Source organism: Tursiops truncatus, chromosome 13 (genome assembly GCF_011762595.2).
Source record: "Tursiops truncatus isolate mTurTru1 chromosome 13, mTurTru1.mat.Y, whole genome shotgun sequence".
Classification (NCBI taxonomy): Eukaryota; Metazoa; Chordata; class Mammalia; order Artiodactyla; family Delphinidae; genus Tursiops; species Tursiops truncatus.
This window is the reverse complement of record NC_047046.1, coordinates 66,110,791-66,117,758: the sequence shown is the minus strand read 5'-3', so window position 1 is coordinate 66,117,758 and position 6,968 is coordinate 66,110,791.

Sequence of the window (6,968 nt, the reverse complement as noted above, 5' to 3'; positions counted from 1 at the left end):
ATTTTAATTACTCCAAAAATAATTCCATACTCTTCAACACTCACTCCCTTTCTCCTCACTCCCTAGTCCCTGGCAGCCACTAATCTGCTTTGTGATTTTTTGTATTTGCCTATTCTGAATATTTATATAAATAGAATTATACAATATGTGGCCTTTTGTGACTTACTTCTTTAAATTAACATAACGTTTTCAAGGTTCATCTGTGTTGTAGCATATCTCAGTACTTCATTCTTTTTATGGCTGAATAATATTCCATTATATGGATATACCACATTTTGTTTATCCATCCATCAGTTGAGAATATTTGGGTTGTCTCCACTATTTGGCCATTGTGAATAATGCTGCAATGAAGATTCCTGTCCAAGGTTTTGTGTGAACATATGTTTACCACTGATGGACTATTAAATACTAGAACAGCCTTAAATATATAAAAGAAATGCCACTTGGTGGTGGTGTATGATTCTTATTATGTGTTGCTAGATTTGATTTGATTATATTTTGTTGAGATTTTTGTGTCTATGTTCATGAGAGATTTTGTCTGTAGGTTTGTTTTCTTTGTATTGTCTTTGTCTGGTTTTAGCATCTTTACTGACCTCATAAAATGATTGCAAAGTATTCCCTCCTCTTCTATTTTCTGGAGGACACTGTATAACACTGGTCTTAAACTCCTCTTTAAATATTTAGTAGAATTCACCAGTGAATCCATCAGGTCCTGGAGATTTCCTTTTCAGGAGCTTTTCCTTATCTTTTCACGAGTTCAATTTTCTTAATCATTATGGGACTATTCAGATTGTCTTGGTTGAATTTTGATAGTTTGTGGGTTTTGAGGAATTGGCCCACTTCTTCCAAGTTGTTAAATTTATGAATGTAAAATTGTTTGTAGTATTCTCCTTTTATCCTTTTAATTGCTGCAGGATCTGTAGTGCTATACTCTCTGTTTCATTGCTGATATTGGTGATTTGTGTCTTCTCTCATATTTGTCACTCTTGTTAAAGATTTATCAATGTTATTGATTTGTTTTAGAAGAATCAGTTTCTTGCATTGATTTTCTCTACTGTTTTCCTATTTTCAATGTAACTGATTTCTGCTATTTATTAGTTCCTTCCTTCTGCTTTTTTGGGTTTATTTTGCACTTCTTTTTTTTTTCTTTAAGATAGGAACTTAGATTATTGATTTGAGACCTTTCCTCTTTTCTCTCTTTTTTTTTAACATTTTTATAATGTTTTTATTTATTTATTTATTTTTATTTATTTGGTCATGCCGGGTCTTAGTTGCAGCAGTTGGGCTCCTTAGTTGCAGCTCGTGGGCTCCTTAGATGCAGCTTTTCAGCTCCTTAGTTGAGGCTTTTGGGCTCCTTTTAGTTGCAGCAGTCAGGCTCCTTAGTTGTGGCTTATGGGTTCCTTAGTTGTGACTCACAGGCTCCTTAGTTGCAGCTCGGCAGCTTCTTAGTTGAGGCTTGGAGGCTCCTTAGTTGCGGCTCGCTGGCTCCTCAGTTGTGGCATGCGAACTCTTAGTTGTGGCATGCATGTGGGATCTAGTTCCAAGGCCAGGGATCGAAACTGGGCCCCCTGCATTGGGAGCGCAGAGTCTTAACCACTGCACCACCTCTTTTCTAATATAAACATTTAGTGCCATAAATTACTCTGTCAGCTTTGCTTTAGCTGTGTCCCACAAATTTTGGTATGTTGTATTTTCATTTTCATTCAGTTCAATGTATTTTTTTATTTCCCTTGAGACTTCCTCATTGACCTCATGAATTTTTTTTTCTTTCCTTTTTTTTGGCCATGCCCCACAGCATGTGAGATCTTAGTTCCCTGATCAGGGATCAAACCAACACCCCCCCACATTAGAAGCGCAGAGTCTTAACCACTGGACCACCAGGGAAGTCCCAACCCATGAATTATTTAGAAGTGTATAATTTCCAGGTATTTAGATACTTTCTTGTTTTATTTCTGCTATTGATTTCTAGTTTGATTCTATTATTGTCAGAGAGCATACTGTATATGATTTCAATTCTTCTAGATCTACTTACAGCCTAGGTGTACGTATGTGAATGCTGCATGGGCACTTGAAAACAATATGTATTGTGCTGTTGTATGCAGCAATCTATAAATATCAATTAGATCCTGTTGGCTGACGCTGTTACTCTGTCCCTCTATGTTTTTGCTGATTTTCTAACAGCTAACAGCTCTATCAATTGCTGGAAAGGGATGTTGAAGGCCCCAACTACAATTGCGAATTTGTCTATTTCTCCTTTCAGCTTTATCAGGTTTTTTGGTTTTGTTTATTCATTTGTTTTCCATGTATTTTGAAGCTGTGTTGTTTAGTACACACACATTTAGGATTGCTATTTCACCTTGGTGGAGTGACAATAAATACTATCAGGCTCTACGCTACAAATTGGGAGAGTCCCAGGCAGTCTGTGATCAGAGCAAATAAGTAGTACAAACTACATATCATAAATGTGTAAAACATTTATATGTTTTTGTGTATTTTTTTTCCTAAGTTAGAATTAGTTTTAGGGTCACAGCAAAACTGAGCAAAAAGTACAAAGAGTTCCATACATGCCCTGGCTTCAAATGACATAGCCTCCCCACCATCAACAACCTATACCAGAATGTACATTTGTTACAATCTACAGCCTACATTGATACACATTAACACCCAAAGCCAATAGTTCATGATAGTCTTCTTTCTTGGTACTGGGTATTTTATGAGTTTTGCCAAAAGTATTATGACATGTATCCATCATTATAATTGCATACAGAATAGTTTCACTGCCTTGAAAATCCTCAGTGCACCACCTATTTATCCCCCCTTCCCCCTTAACCACTGATCATTTTACTTTTTCCTTACAAACCAGAGGTTTGTTTTTGGTTTTTTTTTTGCAGTACGCGGGCCTCTCACTGTTGTGGCCTCTCCCATTGCGGAGCACAGGCTCCGGACGCACAGCCTCAGCGGCCATGGCTCACGGGCCCAGCTGCTCCGCGTCATGTGGGATCTTCCCGGACCGGGGCACGAACCCATGTCCCCTGCATCGGCAAGTGGACCCTCAACCACTGCGCCACCAGGGAAGCCCCAAACCAGAGGTTTTTAACCCAGCATTTTTTTTTAATTTTTATTTTATATTGGAGTACAGTTGATTAACAATGGTGTGTTAGTTACAGGTGTACAGCAAAGTGATTCAGTTATACCCATACAAGTAGCCATTCTTTTTCAGATTCTTTTCCCATTTAGGTTATTATGGAATATTGAGCCAAATTCCCTGTTAACCCAGCATTTTATATTAGTTATGTTAACTGCTGTAACAAATGTACACAAAAATATATAATACTTCAAACTCAATAAAAATATGTTTTTCTTTCACATAAAGTCTGATAAAACACCTATATCTAATTGGAGGGCACCTTTCTTCCATGTGGTGATGCACCTTTCATCTTGTGGCTCTGCCATTTTTAACATGTGGTCATCATACTCATCTACATCACAGATGGGAAAAGAATGTGGAAGATAATGTGTGAGGGATTTTTCAGGTCTAGATCTGTAATTGGTATACACTTGGTAAAACTCAGTCTATGGCTGCTCGCAACTGCAATAGTGGCCAGGAAATATAGTCTGGCTGTGTGCTCAGGAAGAAGAGGAAGTGAGTTAGTGAACATCTAGCCAGTCTGAGTCAGAGGTTTATGGAACCCAAAAAGATCCGTGGATAGACTTCTAAAGGGAGCTGTTTAAGCATTCAGAAGATACATACAAAATGTTGCCTTCGTGTGCATTTTCCTGGGGAGAGGGAGGGAAGGACTAGCCCTGATTGTACTGATTAGGAAAATATGTTGAAAGAAGTCAACTTTTTAAGCTGGGGCCTTAAAACAGGTAGAGATGGGGAGGGTAGGGATAAAAGGTGAGAGCAACCTGGGCAGAAAAATAGCACAAGAAAAGGCCCAAATATGGGAGACTACAATGCATGTTTGAAAAATGGTCAAAAGCTCAGACCAGCTGAAGTATTAAGTTTATTTGGAAGAATATTGAATTAGTCAGTAAGTACATACTGGCCTCTCTTAACCTGCCAGGGACTATGTAGGTACTGTCTTCATTGGAATGAAAATAGAAGAGAGACAATTAAACAAGGTATGTAGCTTGTGGCTAGGGACATGCAGGATGCAATTGGCTCCTACTACAAGGCCACGTAACCTTACCTAGAAGGTTAGGGAGGACATCCTAGAGGAAGTGATACATAAACTGAGCTCTGAAAGACAAGTAGGAGTTAGCTTAGCTAAGCTAAGAGTGGGCAAAGGAGAGCCATATTCCAAGCCTAGAGGCAGAATAGGAGTATGTAGAATACATGAATGGCTCCTAGAATGTCTCTATGGCTGAGGCCAAGAATGCAAGAGGAAGAATGGCATGAAATGAGGTTAAAGAGGTAAACGGCCCAGATGTAGAAGACCTTCTAAGTGATGTTAAGAAACTGGGATGTTACCCTAAGGACAACAACAAAGGTTTCAAGCAGGGAAGTGGGTGGAGTAAATTTGAATTAAAATCATTCCAGCTGCAGCATGGAAAATGAATTGGAGGAAAGCAAGGCTGGATGTAAGAATATTGTTTGGGGGACTACTGTAATAGATCATGGTCTAAATGATAGTGGCCTAGACCATGGTAATAGTGGTAAAAATGGACAAAGACAGATGGATTTGACAGTTGAGAGGTATGAGTCACAGGATTTGGCCTTGACTGGCTATGGAGGTTGAAGGAAAAGTCAAGAATGGCCACCAGGCTCAAGGCCAGAGGAACTGAATAGATAGTGGTGCTATCTAATACTAAGCTAAAAAGCATTTTAACTGAGATTTCGGTTTGGGAAGTTGAGGTTGAATTTTAATTGCCAAGTGGAGACATCCGTAGAACAGTGGATTTCTGGGTCTGGCGCTCAATGGAGAGATCAGGAATGACAATATAGGTCTGGAACTTGTCTACAAGGTAGCAGAAATCTTAGGAAAGGATAGGATGTTTAGGTGGAGAGTACGGAGTAAGCAGAAAGCAGGCCCAAGACAAATCCTAGATAAATAACCCAAGAGTGATAGGAACACTAAGCCGGCGAAGGAGACTGAGGCAGGACTATGGAATAGGAAAGAAAGCAGAAGGAAGGCAAAGGAAGACAGTGCTTTGAGGAGCAGTCATTAGTGTCAGTCCTGCCATGGAAAGGCTAAGCGGAATAAGTATAAAAAGTTCTCATTGGATACAAGGACGAGATGAAGATCATTTCAGTGACGCGACAAGAGCCCGCAGGCACTCTGCAGTGTGCGGCAAAGGAGAGCAGGCAGCTGTTGGAGAAGTTGATTTGGAGTAGAGAAGAGTGGCCCCAAGAGGTGGATGTAGCATCAAGGAAGAGTTCCTATTTGTTAATATAGGAGAGATTTGAGTGTGTTTATGTAACAGTTTCGAGCACTTGGAAGAATGTCCCAGAGTGTGGAAGGCCTGGAATTCCAGGTAGGAAACTTTATTCCTAGACGACTGGGAGCCATTGCAAGCAGGAGGATGACATGTTCATTGAGGAAGACTTATGGAGCTGGGTATTGCTGTTCCCAAGGGACATTCTACCATAAAGAAACCCATCCTGCCTTAAAACAAAGCAGATGTTTCTTTTGGGGTTCTAGGTGAGGGTGTCAGCCAAATCTTTCACCATGCTTTTGTGGCTGTCTTTACAGCATTGCTTCAAAGTTAGTATCTAATTTTCTCGGTTTTCTTACTAGGACAAACATCTTTGTTAATGTCCGTTTAGGTTGCAAGTGGTCCAACCTTAATATCATTACAGTTCCAGTTTTAAACTAGCCTTAAGGCTAGTTTAGCAGTCAGCCTGCTAGTTGTTAAAATGTAGCCACTTCCGTAGTTTCCTTTTTGTCCTAAGATCTTCAAAGCAACTGTTCTACAGCAGTGTTATCAACCTATGTCATAACAGCATAGGAATGAAAGAGAAAACTAATTCAGGTGCAAATTAATATGCTGTGTGGTTGGGGGACGGTGAAGGGGATTACTGTGTTTAATGGATTTAAATGAAAGAATCCCAGTCATATATTTAGAGCAAAAGAAAATCTTAAATTTGCTTCATAAGCAAGATTTAATACAAGACAATAAATTTAGACCCAAACGGGAAGGTCTCCAAGCTTCAATAACTCCTAGGTTGTTCATAAATCACAGTATTGATCAAATCTAAATTAATGCATGAATGTATACATTTGTGTATGGGAACTTATGAAACCTCATTTACTATATGAGAATGAAGCAGAAAGCAATTTTTATATTATGAACACATAAATTAAACCACTTGGCATTTTAAAAAATCTTAGCCAAATGGACCTTATCTACAGGAATCTATTCTTTACATCTCTCCCTCTCAAAAGGAAAATGTATGGGGAACTATCACTCCTGCTACAGCTTTTGCTTTGAGTCCTTGGGAAGAGAACATAAGACCAGGGGTGAGCATTAAATGACAACTCATGAAAAGAGGTAGAGAAAGGAACATCTGAGTTTCATTTGTAATTCTGCTATGCATTTCCTCCTGACAAAAATATCCTGGGAGTGCCGCTTTGTGTTTTAGTTTACTTTCTCCCTTGAAATGAGATTTGCTTTGCTAGAGAAATCTACCCTTCAAATAATGATTATTGTTTAAACAGAAATATCAGACGGCAAGCATATTTGCATATTATATAAGTAAATGTCTAGTTATACAAGCTATTCACTGGTAAATATAAAAAAAAATCAGTACCTTTATTAAGCTGCCATGAAACATTATGTCCTTGGGGTATATCACGAAAGGGATGTAGATATAGTAAATCAGTGAAAATTGTACCTAATTGGGAAGGTAGGGGAAAAAAAGATCACTTTTCAGTAAATAGCAAGATTACTCCTGTAAACCCCAAAACTCACACCCTGGATCAGTGTTCTCAACTCTGGGTGAGCTTCAGAACAGCCTGTGTAGT